Genomic DNA, 23,292 nt, shown 5'->3' on the forward strand with positions numbered 1-23,292 from the left:
ATCATCTTTCAACAGTTTGCATACTGCGTGCTCTGCCTCTTCGTTCTGCAGGAATGGATCCCGCACTGTTGACCAATATGCTGCTCGCTCTCACTAACACGAGCGGCAGTGGAGTTATTCCTTAAACTACAAAGGCAAGAGCAGTTCAATATTGATCTCGCCACGCGTAGTAGCTACGACACGAGATTGCTTGTGGCATTCACAGAGGTGCTGACCACAGTGGAACACAACTTTTGGGCTCAGGAAACAAGCACTGAGTGGTGGGATCACATCGTCATGCACATCTGGGATGACAAGCAGTGGCGGATGAGGAAAGCCACATTCATGCGACTGTGTGATGAGTTCACTCAAGCCTGCGGCATAAGGACACGAGAATGAGAGCTGCCTTGTCGTTGGAGAAGCGCGTGGCGATTGAACCGTGGAAGCTGACTTCTCCAGACTGCTAACCAGTTCGGAGTGGGAAAGTCGACCATTGGATTCGTGTTGATGGAAGTGTACAGGGTCATTAATCGCATCCTGTTCCGAAAGACCGTGACTCTGGACAACGTGTGTGACATTGTGGATGGCTTTGCACAAATGGGCTTCCCTAACTGCAGAGGAGTGATAGATGGCACACATATTACAATTCTGGCACCAGACCACCTAGCCACCGAGTACATTAATCAGAAGGGGTATTTCTCTATGGTTCTCCAGGCGCTTGTGGATCACCATGGGCATTTCACGGACATTAACGCAGGCTGGTCCGGAAAGGTGCATGACTGATGCATCTTTCGGAACACTGGCCTGTTCAGGAAGCTGCAAGCAGAGACTTTCTTCCTGGACCAGAAGATCACCATAGGGGAAGTCAAAATGCCCCCTGTGATCCTGGGAGACCCTGCCTATCCCTTAATGCTGTGGCTTTTGAAGCCATACATGGGGCACCTTGAAGGCAGCAAGGAGCGGTTCAACAAGAGGCTGAGCAAGCACAGAATGACTGTTGAGTGTGCTTTCGGTCATTTAAAGGCCCGCTGGTGCTGCATATATCGGAGGCTGGACCTGGCCGATGACAATATTCCTATGCTTATAGCCACATGCTGTACACTCCATAATATTTGTGAAGGGAAGGGTGAAAGCTTCACTCAGGGCTGGACCATTGAGGCTCAGCGCCTGGAGGCTGAATTTGAGCAGCCAGAGACCAGGCCTATTATAGGGGCGCAGCGCAGGGCCATAAGGATCAGGGATGCCTTGAGGCAGCAATTTGAAGCTGAAATCCACTAATATTTGTTGCTATGCTCGGGAGTGCAGTGTTTGTAATGCTAGGAGGTGATTGTGATTGGTTCACTATGAAGGTTTAAGAAAATTGCCTGTTGCTTTGCAGGGCACTGTTTGATTTCAGTTAATGGAATAAAGATTGCTTTCAAACCAAAACAATTATTTTATTAAAAAACAACAACCGGAGGAGAGAGACAAACAAAAAAACCCATCAGCACTGTGAGGGATGGGGGAAAAGAGGGTCTCAGGATGAGGTGGGGTCCCAGGACAGTTAAAGATTTGTGTATGTTCAGGTATCATATGCAACCTTGTCCTCTGGAGTCCAGTGCAGTGGGTACTGTACTTTAGCAGGGCTAAACTGCAGAGGGACAGGTGTTGAGTGCAGTGGGTACTGGGAGTCCGCAGGGCTGGACTGTGACAAGGCAGGAGTGGAATGCAGCGGGTACAGACTGGAGCCAGGAAGTGGATAAGAGTGCGTTGGCAGTGTCTGGGGAGCGCATGGGAAAGAGTTTTGCGACAGCGGCTGCAGGGGAGGGCGGGCGTGGAGCTGCTCGGTTTGCAGTGCTAGTAGCACATGGAGTGTGTCTGCTTAGCGCTCCATAACTTTTAAGAGCCGCTCCGTGGCTTCGTTCTGGGGCGCTGAGTTCTCCTTTCGGTACCCCTTCTCGCTGTCCCGCCACTCCTTCAATTCTTGTTTTTTGGCCACGGACTGCATCATGACATCACTCAGAAAGTCCTCTTTAGTTCTTCATGGCCGCTTTCTAATTCTGTGCAGCCGTTCAGCCGGCAATAAAGAGGGAGGATGGGCTCTCATGGTCATATCTGTGAAGCCAAAATGCAACATTTTACAGAAGCAGTATTGTTTGCAACACACAGACCACTGATTCAGTGATTTAAAACACAGCCAGTATTCACATACCTGTCACTAACTGGCTGACCCCAGGCAAGCACACGTGAGCCACAAGACCCCCAAAATGGTGAGTACCTGCAAGGGCAGGAGAAATCAGTGTTCCAGGACCATAGTGTATACTGGGCACATGGCTCTTGGGAGAGCCAGCACTGTGGGGGGGGGGGCTTTATAATCATTACTGTCCCCACATTTTCCACAGGCTGTGTGCGTTATGGGAGATATCTCGTTGCTGAGGATGAGCAGGGAATCAAGGGAGGGTCTTCTCCAAGACTGTGGCTTCCGCCCTGGCCCTTATGCGGCTCGCCTGTGTGCAGCAATGCCTCCCCCTCCCCAGTGCCGACAGAGAGGCTCGGGAAAGTTACCCTTAATGGAGCAAGAAACAAAGCAGCTCTGCCAAAGAACCTCTGGCAGCGGATTGCCCGGTATCTCCATGAGAGTTTCGTGGAGATCTCTGAGACAGCTTCCCATGAAGTGAGGGAGTCAATCAACACCCTGTTTGGCCGCTCAAACTAGGCATGTGGTGGTACATGCATCATACAGACAACAAGCCAGCTTTCTGCAACCCTCCTTCCCCCAACAACTCACTTCAGTGATTCCCAAAATCAAAGCCACTTACCAGGGGCCTCCTCTCCTGTTTGCACTTTGCCAAGCTCCGATAGCTGTGACTGGCTAGCCTCCTCCGGGGTAGAGAAGAGCCCCTGGCTACATTCATCTCTGACCTCCAAGTCGTCCTCTGCCTCTGGGTCCCCCTCCCCCTCCACATCCTCGCCCAAGATTTCCTCCTCCTGGCTCGGTCCACTCTCGACTGACACACGAGCCACCAAAGTATCCACAGTGGCCTTCACGGTGGAGGTGGGGTCACCCCGAGTATTGTGTCCAGCTCTTTGTAGAACCGGCAACTCTTGGGCAGAGCACCAGAGCAGCCGTTTGCCTCCCGCGCTATGCGGTAGGCGTTCCGCAGCTCCTTCACTTTGACCCTGCACTGCAGTGTGTCCCGGTTATGGCCCCTTTCTGTTATGTTTTGTGAAATCTGTCTGTAGGTATCATAATTCCTATGGCTGGAGCGCAGCTGGGACTGGACAGCCTACTCTCCCCAAATGCTGATGAGGTCCAGCAGCTCGGCATTGCTCCAAGCGGGGGATCGCCTGGTGCGTGGAGCAGTCATGGTCACCTGGAAAGATGCGCTCAGACCACTGCACACGTCACCGAGCAAACAGGAAGGGGACTTTAAAAATTCCCAAGTAATTTAAGGGGTGGGGCTCACGGTTGGTCACCTGAGGGCAGGGCAGTAGAGTTCAAACCGATGACCAGAGAGGCGAGAACAGGCATTGTGGGACACCTCCCAGAGGCCAATCGTAGTGCTGTAAGCGATCAAGGTATCTACACTGGCACCGCGGTGCTGTAGCCCTGGCGCAGAAAGCTGTACGTCTCTCATTGGGTGTTTTTTTTTTTTACAGCGCTGCAACTGCGCAGTTTCTGCACACTAAGTGGCATGGCAGTGTGTACACCTCGGGAGTTACAACACAGAAAGCTGCTTTACTGCACAGAAACTTGCCAGTGTAGACAAGGCCTTAGTTGATGTCTGCTACAGACCATCAGCTCTCATTAGGGAACAGGATGAGTGTCTCCTTATGGACCTATCATGGGTAGGAAAAAAGGCTGTGTGAACTTGGGTGACTTCAAATTGATGACATATGCTGGAGGTCCCATGCTGTTAGCACTAAAATATCCTTGGAATTTCTAAATATCATAGATGACAACCTCCTAACTCAAAAATTGTTGCATCCAAAATGGGGAAATTCTATATTAGACCATGTCTTGATAGATAAAGAAGAACCGATCATAAAACTCAACCTCCCTAGGCAGTCTGTTCCATTGTCCTACAGTTAAGAAGTTTTTCCAGAGAGTTAATCTAAATAAATCTGCTATATTGTAATTTGAACCCATTGCCTCTTGTCCTGCCCTCTGTGGCAAGAGAGAACAACTTTTCTCCATCTTTCTTTATGGCAGCCCTGCAAGTATTTGAAGACTGCTGTCCCCCTTAATCTCCTCTTTTCCAAACTAAATATACCCAGTTCCTTTGCTCATATGGCTTGAGTTCCATCCCTTTGATCATCTTTGTAGTTTGCCTCTGGATCCTTTCCGGTTTCTCTTCATCCTTTCTATACATTGGTGACCAAAATTTGACACAGTACTCCAGCTGAGGCCTAACCAGTACCAAGCAGCACGGTACTATCACCTCCCATGACTTGCAAGCTATGCCTCTGTTAATGCAACCTAATATTGCATTTGCTTTTTTTACCACAGCATCGCATTGTTGACTCATGTTGAGGTTGTGATCCATCACAATTCCCAGATCCTTTTCAGCAGTGCTACTGTCAAGCCAGTTACCCGTCTGTATTTGTGCATTTGGCTTTTCTTCCCTAAGTGTAGCACCTTACATTTGTCTTCGTTGAATTTCATGTTGTTGTCTTTTTCACCAACAGAAGCTGGTACAAAAAGGGCTGGTCTACATTGGCAAGTTTTGTCAATGAAACTAACGTAGACAAGGAAAAATTGACAAAAGCAAACTCGCCAAAGCCTGTCTACATTTGCTCCCTCTGTCAACAGATCATGTCCACATTCGGGGCACCATTGTTGATAGCAAGAGCAATGGACTGTGGGTATGTATCCCACAGTGCCTGGCGACACCATCTATCGCCAGCAGTTACCTCCCTTGACTCATTCCCGTGCCTTCCTTGGTAGGCCCGTGTTATACCAATAGAATAAAAACCAGCAAGATCTTATTAAGAGGGATAAGGCAAAGATGCCACATTTATTGCAAATATAATGATAAAGCAAAAGATAAAAGTAAACAACGTTGTATCACTACTTATTCCTTATACACACACACACACACACACACACATATATATATAGATAGATAGATAGATAGATTCATTCACACAATCATTCATTCAAGTTCTGTATAGGTGTTATAGTTACCAGCCTAGAAGTTGCTCATGCCAAGTTACTGGCCAGGTAGCTTGGTCATGAGGATGGAGCAGAGTCTGTGTCAGATGCATCTGATGCTCCTGGAGGTTGGCGGCGGAACTAGAGAGACTCAAAGTCATCAGTCTTTAGAGTCCATTTTTATAGGAATTAATTCCTATGTTAGTCTATGGGAGCTGTTTCATCCTGCTGTTGCTGACTCAATCAGCAGATGGCACACATTCCTGTCCAAAGTGGCACATTCCTGGTGGCTCCACATTGTCCGAAGTTTGTGTTTCTCATCCTTCCAGGTGATGGGGTGGATCCCAGTTTACCCTCCGGGGGTTTTCTGGTCATCTACTTGACACATTCTTCGGCCGATGGATACTTTCTTTCTAGGCTGGCACCTCCCTAACCATCCATGTATATTAAGCATTCATCAGCATACATTCCATACCTTAACCATATTTTAATTTACTGTCTCCACCACTTTCGGGGTGTGTGCTAATTCATTTGAGACTCCCGGCCCTTTAATCACAGAGGGTGGGGGGGTCTGTCCTAGGAGCCGTTGAATGAAGTGAAAGTCACTTAAGAGCTTACAGTGTTTGTTTACATTGTATCAATTACTTCAAGAACAAAGTCAGTTAATTTGTTTGTAAGTTTTACATAGTAGTAAAGTATCTTTCACAGGATAGATTTGTACTTGGTGAAACTGTTGGATTTTAAAGTGTGGGGGCCAAATTATGAGGGGGTCACTGTCTCTTGGGGGAAATCACTGTTAGTACCTTCTTTAATATCCCTACACCCGCCCAATAGTTTGAGAACCGCTGCTCTAAACTGATTCTTTCTAATCAAATACAACTAAATGACATTCTATCCCCATAGTCCTATAAATACCAGAAAAGATTACCTGCAGTTAAGGTAGTTAAGACGTCCCCTTAGGAATTTTATGTTCAGTTTGTGATTGTACATTTTAGAAAATATTCAGCTCTTTCATGATACATGGATGGCAGCAAATAGAAACTTTATGACATTCTCTCTAATATAGTTATACAGCTACAAAATCTCCATTTTCTTAATTTTGTATACAAGATTATTTTCTATTGAAAAGAAATCTTATGATAAATACCTTATGACACATCATATTATTATGGTTTAAACTATTGTGTAATTCTCCCCACCTCCACATTCAGCTTTCAGCAAAATTTACTCCTCTACACCTCTCACAGCTTTGTAATTAGTTTTCTTCTAATTTTTAACAAAATGAGATTTGAAAAAATGTGATAAAATATTGAATTATTTTAAGCCCTGCAGTACTGATGCAGCCCAAGAGTCACATATTGAAACGACAATATTAAAACTGATCTTGAAAATTCTGCACAAAATACAAGCTTTTCATTCTCACTAATATGGATGTGTGCGTTTTCTTTTAAATAGAATGCACTGTTCTTCTTTTGTGAAATTCAGAACTGCATCTAATAAATATATTTTCTGTTATACTCATTAATTCTTTTAAATAATCGTGGCCATACTTACATTTTTGTAATATTAATTTTCTCCCTCTGCTTCAACCTTAAAGACATTTTCAAAGGACAGCCTGACATCAACAAAGGGGCTACAAAATATTCAAGAAATGCTGAGCTGGAACTTGTTACATCATACATTATGCAAAATTAGTACGTTTTTACAGATTTGATGAGGCTCATACAAATAAAGCAAAGAATGAAGGCAATAACCAAAAGACCTACAATCTAATAGGGCAGTAGGAGAGCAGGTCAATCTCAGAGGTGCATCACTATACTAAAAATAACAATGTAAAAGCAACATAAAAATACAATACAGACCTAACTACTTATTATGCTAGCTGTAACACGCAAACTACAAACTATTTAAATGTAGCAGGAAACAGCACTTTAGACATTCTTTATAAATAAAGAGATTTGCTACAAAGAAATACCTGACCATACTTAATTTAACCAAGACCATGTTTCCTGAGTGTGTTAGCAGGCACTCACCTTCTACAGTCCACAGACCAGGAGGAGACAGACCAAAAAAAATGCATGATCCTCTTTAATTAGGAAAGACTTGCAATAATAATTAATGCATTTTTCCTCCTTTTAATAGGATTAAAAAGGAAACAGAAGACAAAAAAACAAAATGACACTGAATTAGTTCAACAGACTTAGATAAGAAAAAATAAATCATGATTATCCAGCATCCAAACCAGTGTAAACTTTCAGATTTTTGGTCAAAAGCAGAGAAAATACCTAGCACCTTTCCCTGAAGTTTTTAAAAAAAATCCCTTTGACACAATTAAGATATCAAATGTCAAGATAACAATTTATCTTGACATACTGTTATACTGGATATCCTGACAAAAACAAAAATTCACAAGAAATTGTTATTTGTTTTAGAACAATGACATATTTGTGCACTGGAAGACAGACCACTGTATCATTGGTGTGTTCCAAATCAATCAAGACTAGATCACACACTTCTCTAAGGGTTTACCAATCTTTCCTGCTGAATAGGATGACAAGAAGACATTTGTCATAATAATGCATTTTCTACATCTGAAATGAATCAGTGTATGCCTGTAAATACAGAGGGCTAGCCTACTAGTCTGCTTGTGTTTCTGAACCTGCTTGCCTGCTAGTGCTACCAAACTACTTGATTTATCATCTCATTGCCAGGCACTGCTAGTAGCTGTCTACTAAGTACATTTTCTTGTTTTATTTGTACCCATTTCATAGGCTTATATAAGAAATAATCCCCAGAAACAAAAAAGCTGCATCACAAACAAAACAATATGTTGCAATAAATTTATTTTTTCCTTCATTTTATCAAAGCCTTGGTGTTACTATGATGACTCATTCTGCCTAAACTCTGCAAACATTTTAGTCTTGCTGTCTAAATTTCTCTCCTATTCACAGCAGAAATTGCTTATTGTCACAACTCAACTTGTTTTTTCACTTTGCTTTATTTTTAATATATTGACTTTAAATACATTAAAATAAAGTATTAAAGGATTCAACCTCCCTTGTGACTGATTCAGGGCCGGTGTAACCACTAGGCGAACTAGGCGGCTGCCTAGGGCACCAAGATTTGGGGGCGCCAAAAAGCAGTGTCTGGCATCACGGGAGTCAGCTGAGCGGGGCAGGGCGGGGAGCAAGGCCTCCATAACAAACCTGCCCCCGAAGGGCGCCGCGCAGGACGGTCAGTGGGAGCCTGTGGCGGAGCAAGGAGGAGACAGCCGGCAGGGCGCGGTGACCAGCGCAGCCGAGGGACGGAGCCATTGGGGGAAGCAGGACGCGGTCCTGAGCTCAGGTGAGCTTCGCCCTCCAACGCACCACTCCTGGGGCCGGGCGCAGCCGCCTCCTGGGGCGAGGGAAAGTGAAACTAAACCCCGCAGCGCGAAGGAGGGGAAAGGGCTGGCGCAGGTGCCGCTTCCAAACACAGACACCCCCCCCCACACGATGGCACTGTGCCAATGCGGGGAGCCGGCCCTGATCCCCAGTGAGATCCTCACCTGCTCCCTGGAAGAGCCGGGCTCTGCCCTCCTTGCCCCTGGGTCCCCCCCAGAGGGCGAAGTAGTCAGAGCCTGGGAACGTTTAGCGACCCTGCGAGCTGGGGGCATTCTTAGCCTCCTCCTTGCTCATAGGTTCCCCCAGGCCAGAAGGGACCGTTGTGATCATCTCTTCTGACCCCCTTGTATTAATTCTAATGAACAATGCCACATTATACAGTATTCATTTTTGAAAGTTTATAATAAGCGATGCTCCGGGGGAGGGGGGACGCAAGGTGAAAGTTTCGCATAGGGCACAAAATATCCTTGCACCGGCCCTGGACTGATTGTGCTCAGATAACTATGATTTGCTCTAACTTTCTGCTGTAGTATACTGCCATGGATATTTGATATGCTTGTAGTCACAATGACATATTTAGTACAAATGGTCAGAGATGATACTATTTGGCTGGTCCCCAAAAGCTGGACTGACAAACAGATTTCTTATATTTTTACACTTACATGCACACACACAATCTGTTCCATTAAAGAGAAAATATTTTTCTACCATAACAATTCTTCCCCCCAGAACATTTATAATATTTTTACTATAATTACTTTCTGTAAATAGTTTTCATCACTAATACTCTGTACACATTAACAGACTTTTAATAGAGCTAAACAACAGTTACTGGCACAACCAGTTCTAGATATAGTCTGTCTACACACAGCCTGTTACACCCCGAGAGAGGCCTAGGCTGGAATAATGGTTCCCTGCCTGAAATTGGTTCAGAACCCTTTTTTATTGCAGTGCAGACAGTACCTCATAACATTCATGTAACTGATACGTCCAGTCCTCCTTTCTCCCAGTTCTTTATGTGATATGATAACCCAGAGTGCATTGTCTCACAAGCAGCTGGTGCATGCATAGCCTCCAGGCACTTTGTACCCTGCAGAAGCAATATGAGACAGGTGCCCAGATTTTGACACAATGGACAAACACAATTAGGCAGTATGGCAAGTGCAGACGCATACAGAGGAACATACAAAGAGATTTGCAATGGCAGGAAAAACTGCCGTGTGGACAAAAACGGAACCGAATTGTTTGAAATGGGTTAAGGTGACTGTGGTTCTGCTAGTTATGTAATATATTATAGATGGTTATCATAATTCTAATAGAGAAAAGGTGGATGAAGTAATATCTTTGAATACAAAGAGCTGTTCTTTAGGTCAGGGAGATGAACTCTGTCACAGCTAAACAGAAGTTGGAACAGATAAGGAGTTAACACATGGTGTAAGAGACTATTATTCAAGGTAAAGTAGGCATTTAACACCTCTACAGTCGTAGGGACTAAGAAGATTAGTTGCTTACATATTTTGTTGTACTGAGACATAAAGAGAAGAATGATGGTACTTTGAGATGTGTCCCCCTATGGGTGCTCCACTGTAGGTGCTTGTGTTCTTGTGCTGCTGATCGGAGAACTTCCGTAGCAGTGTCTGTTAAGCCCACACATGCGCTCCCTCCCCTCGTGCTGCACCACGAGGCTAGCCAGCGCCCGAGGGCTAACCTCCCTCAGTTACTTCTCTACCGCAGAGTCATTAACAAAAATTCTAAAGTAGAGGGAAAGAGGGTGGGTTGTGGAGCATCCCTAGGGACACACGTCTCTAAGAACCATCGTTACTGAACTGTTTCTTCTTTTACGAGTAGTGTCCCTCTGGGTGGTCCACTGTAGGTGATTCCCGAGCAGCACCCCTTCTGGAAGGCCAGGACTTCTGGTCAGTTACAGATAGCATCAGAGACAGAGTCCCCAGTGATCGCATGGTCTTTTGTGAAAGTGTGGACTGACGCTCATTACAAAAATCTGTAACCCACCTATCTTCTTTTGTCCTACAACTGTAGAGGTGTTGACTGCCCACTTCATCTTGAATGGTCTCTTGCAACATGTGTTAACTTCCTATCTGTTCACTTTGTATTTAGCAGTGACAATCCTAAGTACCTTTTCTAGACCTGAAGAAGAGCTCTGTGTAGCTCAAAAGCTTGTCTTTTTCACCAACAGAAGCTGGTCCAATAAGGGCTTGTCTACACTGGCAAGTTTTGTCAATGAAACTAACGTAGACAAGGAAAAATCGACAAAAGCAAACTCGCCAAAGCCTGTCTACATTTGCTCCCTCTGTCAACAGATCATGTCCACATTCGGGGCACCATTGTTGACAGCGAGAGCAATGGACTGTGGGTATGTATCCCACAGTGCCTGGCAACACCATCCATCGCTAGGTATTGTGGGAATGCGGAAACAGAGCGCAGTGCATCCTGGGATGTGCAAAATGTCCCGTCGTGCACCGCTTTGTGTCCCAGCCCTCCAATGGTTTCTGGCTTCCTTTCGCGCCATTTTTCCAACTGTCAGTTTCTTGTAGTGCACGCCAGTATCTGCAGTGAGAGATGATGGATCCCACAGTTCTCTCCTATGTTAACGGTCATGAGGACATTGTGCATGGCAGCACAGTTACTCACAGAGTTACTCACAAAGTTACTGACAGAGGATGAATCGCAGTCACTCTAGTGTGATATGGACAGCAGCAACCTATCAGTGCTTTGTGCATTCACAGAGCAGCTGCATATGATAGACCATCGCTTTTGGGCTAGGGAAACAAGCACTAATTGGTGGGATCACATTGTCATGCAGGTGTGGGATGAAGACCAGTGGGTACAGAACTTTAGGATGCCCAGGGCAACCTTCCTGGAGCTATGTGCTGAGCTGTCCCCCGACCTGTGGTGCAAGGACACCAGATTGAGAGCTACCTTTTTGGTAGAGAAGCGTGTTGCAATCGCTGTGTGGAAGCTGGCAAATCCAGACTGCTACCAGTCAGTTGCAAATCAATTTGGAGTAGAAAAGTCCACTGTTGGGGTTGCATTACTCCAAGTGTGCAGGGCAATGCATCACATCCTGCTCAGGAGAACCGTGACTTTGGGAAATGTGCATGGAATAGTGGATGGCTTTGCAGAGATGGGTTTCCCTAACTGTGGTGGGGTGATTAATGGCACACACATTCCAATTTTAGCACCAGACCACCTTGCCTCTGAATACATCAATAGGAAGGGATACTTCTCCATAGTGTTGCAGGCGCTTGTGGATCACCGGAGGCGTTTCACGACATCAATGCAGGCTGGTCTGGAAAGGTGCATGATGCCCCCATCTTCAGGAACAGTGGCCTGTACAGAAAGCTGCAGGCGGGGACTTTCTTTCCAGTCCACAAGATCACAGTGGGGGATGTGGAAATGCCCATAGTAATTCTGGGAGACCCGGCTTACCCCGTACAGCCCTGGCTCATGAAACCTTACACAGGGCACCTGGACAGCAGCAAGGAACATTTTAAAACAGGCTGAGCAAGTGCCACATGGTAGTCGAATGTGCCTTTGGCTGTTTGAAAGGTCGCTGGAGGTGTCTCAATGGCAGGCTAGACCTTATCGAGGATAATATTCCCGTGGTCATAGCCGTGTGCTGCAGTTTGCATAATTTGTGTGAATCTAAGGGTGAAATGTTTGCTCAGGTGTGGAGCACTGAGGCAGAGCTCTTGGCTGCACAGTTTGAACAGCCAGATGCTAGGGCTGTTAGAGGAGCCCAGAGGGCTGCTATTAACATCAGAGAGGCTTTGAGGAACCACTTTGACAATGAGGGGCAGTAACACATGTCTGCTTTGGAGTTTCTTCTCTGGTGCATCCATGTACAATTTTGGGGCTCAAGATCCATGCAACAAAATGCTTTAGAAGCCTGTTCCCAAGAGTGAATTGATTGCTATACACTTTTGTAGAACACAGAATAAAAACGCTGTACCATTAAATAACTTAGCATTTATTTATTGTTAAAAAGAGTAAAACCTCATAACTGTGTGTAGCTCCAGTTATCATTGTGCAAGCTGTGAGAGGGGGTGGAGTGATGTGAAGTGAAAAGGAATGTGTGAGCATAGAGAAGGGTGGGGTTGGCAAAGAATTGTGCATCTGCATGTGCTGCAGTGGAGGTCGACCACGGATCTGCTCAGTCTGCAGCTGTATCAAAGACTTGAGCATCTCTGTCTGATCCTCCATAACTTTTATCATCCGCTCTGTTGCTTGCCTAGCAAATGCAGCACTCTCTTTTCTGGCCTGCCTTTCCACTTCCCAGCACTCTTTGCGTTCCCTAGTCTGTCTCTCATTGCACTGCAGCACCTCCTGGAACATGTCTTCTTTGTTGCGCCTAGGGTTCTTCCTTATCTGCCGAAGCCGCTCAGTGGGGGTGCGTGGTGTGTTTCTCAAGGTCTGTGCTAAACAGAAGAGGGATTGTTACATTCCAGTAAACGACTGAAACATTTTAGTAACAAGGGCCTTTTGCTAGTAGAAATCACTTTATCACGGAGACTCTAAGCAGGCACCCCAATCATGGTGAGTGTTGGGAGTGGGGGTAGGGTGGTTGTGCATACAGACATGACGGCTTGCAGGGCAGCTTTGCAGGGAACTCATTCTAAAATTATTACACGCTTTTTCATGGGCAGCCAACCTGCTGGCTGACATCTCGCTGCTGCAGGTAACAAGGGAAACCAGGGCACAACTGCTGCATGCTTGCGGCTTTCACCAAGGTCTATATGCAGCTCAGCTATGTGCCGCTTTGGTCCCAGCTCCAGTGATTGCTAAATGGCATGGTACAGTTTCCTACAATGGGGGAACTAACAAGGTTACAATCCCTTGGAATCTGTGGCAGAGAATTAACAAGTACCTCTTGGAAACTTTCCAGAGCCTCTCTCTGGAGGATTCTCTGCAGGTCTCGATGTCCATCGACACCCTGCTTAGCCATGCAGATTTGCTACACAGGGCAATGTCCAGCTCACAGAAAACACTACCTACCTCCCACTTTTCAATTCCCTACACAAGCCACAGCAAGTTACCCGGAGTCTCATCTGCTTCCTGCTCCCTGTTGAGCACTTCTGGAGTGGAGAAAAGTTCCTGGCTGCCTACCCCACTGGGCGACCCCACTTGGAGCACCACATCCTCTTCTAGCTCGACTTCTTCATCCAGAATTTCAGCCTCTGGATTACCCCCTCTTTCTGCTGCCTCCGAAGTATCCATGGGGCTATCGGCGATGGAGGTGGAGTCACCACCGAGGATAGCATTCAGCTCCTTATAGAAGCGGCAGGTCTTAGGTGCAGCACCAGAGCGATGGTTTGCCTCCCACTCCTTATGGTACGCTTGCCACAGCTCCTTTATCTTCGCTCTACGCTGCTGTGTGTCCCGATCATAGCCCTTTGCGCACAAGCCTTGAGAAATTTGCCCATATGTGTCGATTCCTATGGGTCACTTGCAGCTGCGACTAAACAGACTCCTCTCCCCATATACTGATCAGATCCAACAACTTAGGGGTGGTCCAAGCGGGAGTGTGTTTGGTGCGATAGCCAGCCATGCTCACCTGGGAAGCTCATCTGGGGAGCCAGCAAGCAGGAAATGAGATTTAAAATTCCCGGGGCTTGCAAGGGGGAGGGACGGGTTGGCTGCAGGGCAGCAGAGTTCAAAACGCTGACCAGAGCGGCAGCATCGGAATTGTGGGACACTTTCTGGAGGCCACTAAAATCGAAAAAAAAGCTGTGGAGTCTACACTGGCTGACTGTCGACAATAAAGAGAGGGGAAAAGACAAAAAAGTCTCTCGCACGGATGGAAGTTTTTTGTCACCAAAACTGGGCGTTTTTTTTCCAAAAAGTCACATTGCAGTGTGTACGCTATCCTGTTTTGTCGCCAAAAGGCAGTTTTTGGCGACAAAATTTGCCAGTGTAGACAAGCCCTAAAAGATATTACCTCGTGCACCTTGTCTCTCTAATATCCTGAAACTGATACAGCTACAAACAACAATGGATAATTCTAGAATGAATTTTAACAACAGCCTGCATTTTATCATCACTATAGATCAGCGATAGGGCTCAATAACTACTGCTCAACTCATCCAAAATATTAGGTTTCAGTAAAAGAATGATTAAATTCGTTAGAATATCAGCAGAAGATTTCCCTTCTGTGTTGCACATCTTCAATAATATAGGAAGCAGAAAAATAGCTTTGTTGCCTAGAAAGCTACTATACTCCTTAGAAGAAGGTTGCAAATATAAGCAAAAAAATTGAGTCAGACATCTATAATACCCTGTAGTCACTCTGATATATATGATAAAATTTCAGTACATATAAACTGCTCAGACTTTCTTCTTAACATTATTAACATCTCATCATTATACAGCATTTAAGAGCAGACACAACTAAACATATCTAAAATCTGTGGTTCACTGTACTGTTAAGCTCTCTTAATTTAACATGTATTGTTGTCTAAGTTTAAAAAAACAACTTGAAAGTAAGTGACCCTTTTTCTAATCAAAATAAATGAACATCCCAGCACGTGACTAATTTGATGCATAATATGAGGGCATGGCTACACTTGCAGATGTAGAGCGCTTTGAATTAAACCAGCCATTGGAGAGCGCAGTAGGGAAAGCGCTGCAGTCTGTCCACACAGACAGCATCAAGCGCACTGGCGTGGCCACATTTGTGGCAGTGGCATTGGGAGCGGTGCATTATGGACAGCTATCCCAGCATGCAAGTGACTGCAACGTGCTTTTCAAAAGGGGTCGGGTGGGGTGGAGTGTGACAGAGAGTGTGTTGTGTGTATGTGGGGCGAGAGAGAGTGGGTTTTTAGGGAGCTGAGAGCATGCTGTCTTGTAAGTTAAGACAGCAGCAGACCCCTTCTCCCCCCTACCTCTCTCTCTCACACACAGCATTCCACAGTAATGGTTGCTTTGTCTCGGAGCAGATAAGCATGCTGGTTGTCAGAAACGGAGCTTTGAAAGGGCATATCCACATTCCTGCAGCGATTCAAAAACAAGAGTGGCCACTTGACTTAAGGGGATTATGGAACGTTTCCGGAGGCCGATCAGAGCGCAGTAATGCAACACCTGGTTCACACTGATGCCCAGGCGTTGTAGCCAAGGTGCAGCAAACGTTATTGCACTTGCCGAGGTGGAGTACCAGGAGTGCTCTAGCTGCGGAGTCAGAGCGCTCTACATGCCTTGCCAGTGTGGAAGGGTAGTGAGCTAGGGCGCCCGGGGCTGCTTTAATGCGCTCTAACTCGCAAGTGTAGCCAAGCCCTGTCATTGTTGTCAATTACTTTTGTTTTCTAAACATGTATAATGGAAACGGTTTTATTTGCAATCTTGTATTTCAAGCTTATTTACAGGATATATTTTTAAATAACCATAGATTAGAGAAAGAAGCTACAAGCTCAGTTTAAATCAAATCTTACATGTCTGCTCAGTCACTGTTTTGTCTTTAGAAAAATATGATTATCGCACTTAAAAGGCTATTATTATTTCTCTTTTTTATTGTTACAGCTGCCTTACAACTTTTTTTTCAACTCCTTTTATTGTATTGGATGTACAGTAACTCCTTGCTTAACGTTGTAGTTATGTTTCTGAAAAATGTGACTAAGTGAAATGATGTTAAGTGAATCCAATTTCCCCATAAGAATTAATGTAAATGGGGGGGTTAGATTCCAGGGAAAAAAATTTCACCAGACAAAAAACTATATATTATATAGATATACACAGAATAGACGTTTTAAACAAACAATCTAATACTGTTCACAACTATGATGATTGTGAAGCTTGGTTGAGGTGGTGAAGTTAGAGGGTGGAAGAGGGAGGGATATTTCCCAGGGAACACCTTACTGCTAAATGATGAACTAGCACTCAGCTGAGCCCTCAAGGGTTAACATATTGTTGTTAACGTAGCCTCTCTCACAATGCAGCTTGAACACGAGGGTGGGGAGAAGCATAGAAGACAGACAGACACACACCTTGTGTGTGGAAGAGAGAGAGAAAGAGAGATGCACACTGACCCTTTAAGTAAGCTGACCCACTCTTAAGTGTATTGTCTTTTTAAGTGGATCAGGCAGTTGAGACAGCAGCTTCTACCCCAGGCTCTGTCGGTGTCCCCTCCCTGCTCTATATGGAGAAGGGGTAAGTGGGGTGCAGGAGCAGGGGGACACCCTGACATTAGCCCCCCCTTTCCTCCTGCACAGCAAGCAGGAGTCTCTGGGAGCAGCTCCTAGGCAGAGGGCAGGAGCAGCATATGGCAGTGGGGGGAGGGAGAAGCTGAACTGCCGATTGATAGCCTGCAATTGCTAGCCTGCTGGGTGGCTGCAGCACAGGAACTTAGGGGAGTGGGGAGCTGACAGGGGGGCTGCCGCTCCACCCGGGTTACAAGCCCCTACCAGCTAGCTGCAACGGGCTGCTCTTCCTGCAAGCAGTGGACAAAGCAGGTGGCTGCCAAACAACGTTAGAAGGGAGCATTGCATAACTTTAAATGAGCATGTTCCCTAATTGATCAGCAACATAACAACGAAACAACGTTAACTGGGACGACTTTAAGTGAGGAGTTACTGTACACTGACATGTATTCTGTAAACAGCTGACACTATGTCAATCATAATTCACTTTAAAGGTTTTTATATAAGCATCATCACATTCAGGGCTAACTTTCTCATGCACCTGAGGTGGATTACTGGCATATGATAATAGACAGTTAACTGCTTTTCATACCTAAGCATTATCTAAGATGATATATTAAATATATTTTTCTCTTCACTAAAATACTATGCTACAAAAAGGTCTAAAAACTCAATAAAGCTTACTAATTCTTCCACAGAAGATTAACATCTTACAGAATAAAAGTGAAAAAAATAAATTCTGATAAAAAGTCCAAGTAAACTGAAGGCTGAAAAGTTAAAAATATAATCCACACCTTAATTTAGAAATAGCTCTATTAACCCTCCATTCTGAACAGTATATTCCACAAATAAAGGACTGCAGACATTTGTAAACAATGGGAGGAAGCCCTTTTTACATATTTGTGAAAAGTTTAATGGTTTCAATTTTGATTCCAGCCTAAGGTAAACAGGAATAAAATACCACATAAATTAAAAGACACTGCCAACAGAGACAACAATAAAACAAAACATCCTACATATACCTATGTCTGGAAATATTTTACCAACTACTATTACAATGTTCACCTATGTTTATTTTTAACAAGACTGCATTTGACAACACTTTCTCTGCATAATAGGTTTCACTGTTTCTATTGTATTTGCCAGTTTCCTCTTTTCTTTATATAGTTTCTGCCACAACAAGGTTTTTGTTGTATTTGTTTGAGGGTATTTTAGGAATATGTGATGGTTAAAATAACAATCATAAAATCATAGAATATCAGAGATGGAAGGGACCTCCGGAGGTCATCTAGTCCAACCCCCTGCTCAAAGCAGGACCAATCCCCAACTAAATCATCCCAGCCAGGGCTTTGTCAAGCCTGATCTTAAAAACCTCTAAGGAAGGAGATTCCACCACCTCCCTACGTAACCCATTCCAGTGCTTCACCACCCTCCTAGTGAAAATTTTTTCCTAATATCCAACCTAAACCTCCCCCACTGAAACTTGACACCATTACTCCTTGTTCTGTCATCTGCCACCACTGAGAACAGCCTAGATCCATCCTCTTTGGAAGCCCCTTTCAGGTAGTTGAAAGCAGCTATCAACTGCCCCCTCATTCTTCTCTTCTGCAGACTAAACAATCCCAGTTCCCTCAGCCTCTCATCATAAGTCATATGCTCCAGCCCCCTAATCATTTTTGTTGCCCTCCGCTGGACTCTTTCCAATTTTTCCACATCCTTCTTGTAGTGTGGGGCCCAAAACTGGACACAGTACTCCAGATGAGGCCTCACCAATGTCGAAAAGAGGGGAATGATCACGTTCCTCAATCTGCTGGCAATGCCCCTACTTATACAACAATCAACTTTACCAAACTCCCTGAAGCGAGGTTCTCAAACTGGGGGTCATGACCCCTCAGGGGGTCACAAGGTTATTACATGGGGGTCACGAGCTGTCAGCTTCCACCCCAAACTCTGCTTCACCTCCAGCATTTATATAGTGCTAAATATAAAAAAGTGTTTTTAATTTATAAGGAGGGTCACACTCAGAAGTTTGCTGTGTGAAAGGGATCACCAATACAAAAGTTTGAGAACCACGGGTTTATGAAATATGTACCGAACAAATAAAATAAGAATATCTGTTTTGGCATGTGCCCCCCCAGGAGCTATTGCACAGAGAGCTCATTTCCCCCTTGTGTCCTTATTGCAACCAAAAATGCTGCTTTACATAAGAGTAGCTAAAGGAGGAACTCACAGTTGCTTTCAGAATTAAACCTAACACTAACCAAAAGCTTGGCCTCTTCAAAGAGGAGGGGAAAACAGATGGGAAACAGAAGGATGTGAGCTCAGATCATGCACTTTAACTTCGCTTGTATTACAATAGGTATTTAAAAGGGTGTCATAAGGAGGAGGGAGAAAACTTGTTCACCTTAGCCTCTAAGGATAGAACAAGAAGCAATGGGCTTAAACTGCAGCAAGGGAGGTTTAGGTTGGACATTAGGAAAAAGTTCCTAACTGTCAGGGTGGTTAAACACTGGAATAAACTGCCTAGGGAGGTTGTGGAATCTCCATCTCTGGACATATTTAAGAGTAGGTTAGATAAATGTCTAGCCGGGATGGTCTAGACAGTATTTGGTCCTGCCATGAGGGCAGGGGACTGGACTCGATGACCTCTCAAGGTCCCTTCCAGTCCTAGAATCTATGAACTGAGACATGAACTCAGGAAAACAAAAAACAAAAAAAACTAGGGATACAAGTTAAGTTAGCATTGTTGCAAAAAGTAAAATATTTGGAAAACATTTCCTGGCACCTAACAATTTTTCCAGTAAGTAAGGATATATGTATTTGAGAATAAGCCTTTCAAGTGACACTTTTATAATTGATAGCCAAGTACTATTCCTGTGGAGATAAATTCATTCCCACACCTAATCTGTACAATCTCCAGCCATCAGGGTTGATAAAGGGTATCAGACCTTGAAATAAAAGATCCAAATAGAACAGGAGTCTCTAATGAACCAGAGAGGCTCAAAAAGGTCCAAGACACTCCTGTCTGGGCTTCCATAATGATTTGCTCCATGTTTTATCTGACTTTCCTGGGAAGTCTCAGAATAAAGGAAAAGAATAAAGTATCCATTTCCCTACCTTTATTCCCACACAAAGGCATGAAGAACATAGTGAACGAACGACCATTGATGAACCCCAACAAAGATACAACTTTGAAAACCCTTCTCAGTGGAAGTTCCACTCCCTGGGGATACTCAGCCATGTGCTCAAGCATGAGTTTTGATCCCACCTTGGGTTAAAATTTATTTCTCCACCAAGAAATGAAAATGGAGGATTTATGCCCTAAGCAACAAGCTTTAGACACAAGTGCAGCAGATAAGGAAAAAGGATTCTTTGCAAAGAGTCTCCCATGTGTGCAAGGCCAAATGAACTGCAAATAGTTCCAGAATACTGATAGAGCAGCTATGTGTCAGAGATCCAAAGATGCTAAAAAATGCAGAAAGAGTCAAAGCTGTCTCTCCACACCAGCAGGCCGGAATCCAAAAAAACAATAATGCCAATACTGTAATCCTAAAACATGGTAATATGACCACCTTGCACATGTGTGGTGTTACACCTATCTAATAGAACTGGAAGGGACCCTGAAAGGTCATCGAGTCCAGCCCCCTGCCTTCACTAGCAGGACCAAGTACTGATTTTGCCCAAGATCCCTAAGTGGCCCCCTCAAGGATTGAACTCACAACCCTGGGTTTAGCAGGCCAATGCTCAAACCACTGAGCTATCCCTCCCCGCCCCCATATTCATCATTACCACTTGACAAGAGCAGGTAACCTTTAATAATTTTTTCAAAATTAATTAAATCATAAGACCCAAGAAAACCAAGACTGAACGCAGAAAGAGAAAATTAAGTAAGTTTTAATTATCTACTGGAATAAATTATTTTTTCACTGAAAGTTGCTGACATGCATTAGAGTGGAGTAACTACAATCTCTACACCCACACACAGTATCTTGACAAAACACATACAAATCTTTTCAATTCAATAAAGATACTCACAGCTTGACTAGTTACATTTTATGTATGTAATTCCATATACATCAAGATGAGAACACATTATTTAAATATTTAAGGTGAAATTCACCTCTGTGCAGAGGGCTGTCAAGAGGTCTAGGCACCACCTGTGTATTATTTAAGTTGAAATATTTACATGGTCATAAAACAATTTATAGCACTTTTTGCACATTTCGTTGTTTATAAAACAGTTAATTTGAAAAGTAATCATTTAAAAAAAATTAGAAGAAATTACCTTATGTCTTGCTACCAATTTCTGTGGTTACATAACCACAATTTTTTAAAACTGTTTTTTCTTCCCCAGGGAATAACCCACCAAAACATTGAAAAAGTACACAAAAGTGCTCTAAAATGCACACAGCAAACAGACTGGAGAAAAAAATCAAGTTAAAAAAATATTTTTAATAGGTAAAAATATATAAAATGAGAGAATGTGATTTTAAGATTAAAGTTATGCCTTTACAAAATAAGGAATTCTGTTCATTAGCCCCTTGTTATAGCAAGGAATGGTAAAGCAAGATTTTATCAGTGTCTGTATTATGGTGCCTGATTTTCAAAGGTGTTATACACGTACCAGCATGTTCCATTGCACTGGGGACTCAAGTGTATAGCATCTCTGAAAAAATAATAATGGTAAAGAAATTCAAAGCTCATATACATTACAAAATTAGACAGCTCAAATTTATGCCTATATTCACTGTCATAATACATTTTATTTGGCTTAACTTACATTTTGTATGTGTGTGTGTGTGTGTGCGCTCGCACACACTGTATACGCACGCACACACTACACTACACAGAACCTAAGTTTTAAGGAGACACAAGATGCTACCACAAGGTGAACAAGTTATAAAAGAAGAGTGTTCCCCTTCTGTTTATCTTTTTGCTTCCTTCTGCATATAATTTTTGCTCATCATATACACAAATGCAAAACTGATGCTTACAATGCTTCCCACCGCACCCATTTTAACTAAGTACTCTGAGATCACATCATCAGGCTAATTCTGAAAAATATATTAAAGTGAAAGAGTACATGTTTCTAATAATTAACTTTTTGTCTAATTTGAGGTATCTTTCTCCCTCCCCGCCTCCCCCGCTGTGATTTTAGGACACAAAAGGACACAACAATTAATTAAACTGCTAGCAAAACAAGACCACTGATCAACTGGTGAAACTGAAAAGAGAAGCTATGTTTCTTTAAAGATTCCACTACCACTATAGAATTTTGTTCTCTATTCCCTACTCAGCAGAGGATTTTAAGTTAAAGCTGTTTTCCTGGCTTTGAAAGTCTCTACATAAAAATAAAATGCAATTCAACTATTTTATACAAAATACAGAAATTATGATAAAAATCTAGCCTTCTGGTCAATGAAAGTTTAAAATGAGATTGTTAATCTCTGCTACAGTTAACACTTTTTTCTCATGGTGGACAATAAGCAAAGTAATATGCAAGTAAATACAGTAAATTCAGACAATGTTCTAGCACTGGCATCATAAGAAACTGCATCTGAGGGAGAGGATCTGTTCTATACTGCAAATGATTTTACAAGCAAAATGAAAAAGATGAGGATTCTTGAACTCAGCTAAAACATCTTATCAATATCTAATCCAAATCTCTGTCACTGTTGGAGTTGTTCAGCCACAGAACAATACATTTCTTCCATAGCCTAGACCCTGCGTGTCTGTTGCAAAGCCTACTGGAGGTAGATGAAAAGCCTCTCAAAGACTTCACAGGCTTTGGATTAGGCCTTATGTCAGTACATATCAGACTATACAGCTATCAGAAGATAACCATGTTGAAGAGTGCTACTTTTTCGTAATTATAAAGCAATTGTTCAGACCCTTGAAAGAAAACAAAGTTTTAACTCTGCAAATTAGCCAAACAAGAATGTGCTCCAATACCTCTTTTTTGACAGACTAGCTAAAAGATGCACCATTTATTTCACCCAACTCTTTAAGGAAAGAACAAAATTACTCATGGGACTAGACAATATGCTATGTTTCATAAAAAAATATATAACTAAATTACGGGTCTTTGGGGAGGAGGGGCATGGGGCTCATAATGGAAATATTAACAGAACTTATACATCAAAGTATGATCACAGATATATTATGGAAAATTCTCAAAAATTACAAGATATTTTACATATGGTTTAAAACTGGAAAACACAACTTGGAGTCTGTAGTAATGTTAACTCTTTAAGTTCAGGTTGATATTTTGGAGAGTTTTAAAGAGCTGCTTATAGTTGAACATACTTTATTCAACACATCTACTGGCCACAGAGGCCATGGGCTTCTTTGGCTCAGAATCTACAGAACTAATTATTCTTTTGTGTTAGATATTGTTTTGAAATACATCAGCAGTTAGTTATTTTAGGAAGAGCAAACCTCCTTCCCTGTAATTTTTGTTCTCTGAAAGTCGGAGTTTTAACAGATACACCTCTACCTCAGTATAACGCGACCCGATATAACACGAATTCAGATATAACGTGGTAAAGCAGTGCTCCGGTGGGACGGGGCTGCGCACTCTGGTGGATCAAAGCAAGTTCAATATAACCCAGTTTCACCTATAGCACGGTAAGATTTTTTGGCTACC

At 43.5% G+C, this 23,292-nt stretch overlaps 1 protein-coding gene across 1 annotated transcript in view; it reads right to left on the bottom strand.

Annotated features, from left to right (window-relative positions):
- LOC115271205 (putative methyltransferase-like protein 15P1) overlaps positions 1-23,292 on the bottom strand; it is an 81,123-nt gene that overhangs the window by 3,238 nt on the left and 54,593 nt on the right. The gene's annotated exons all lie outside the window — the stretch shown is intronic.

This window comes from Terrapene carolina, unplaced genomic scaffold (genome assembly GCF_002925995.2).
Source record: "Terrapene carolina triunguis isolate 2854851 unplaced genomic scaffold, T_m_triunguis-2.0 Scaffold96, whole genome shotgun sequence".
Classification (NCBI taxonomy): Eukaryota; Metazoa; Chordata; order Testudines; family Emydidae; genus Terrapene; species Terrapene triunguis.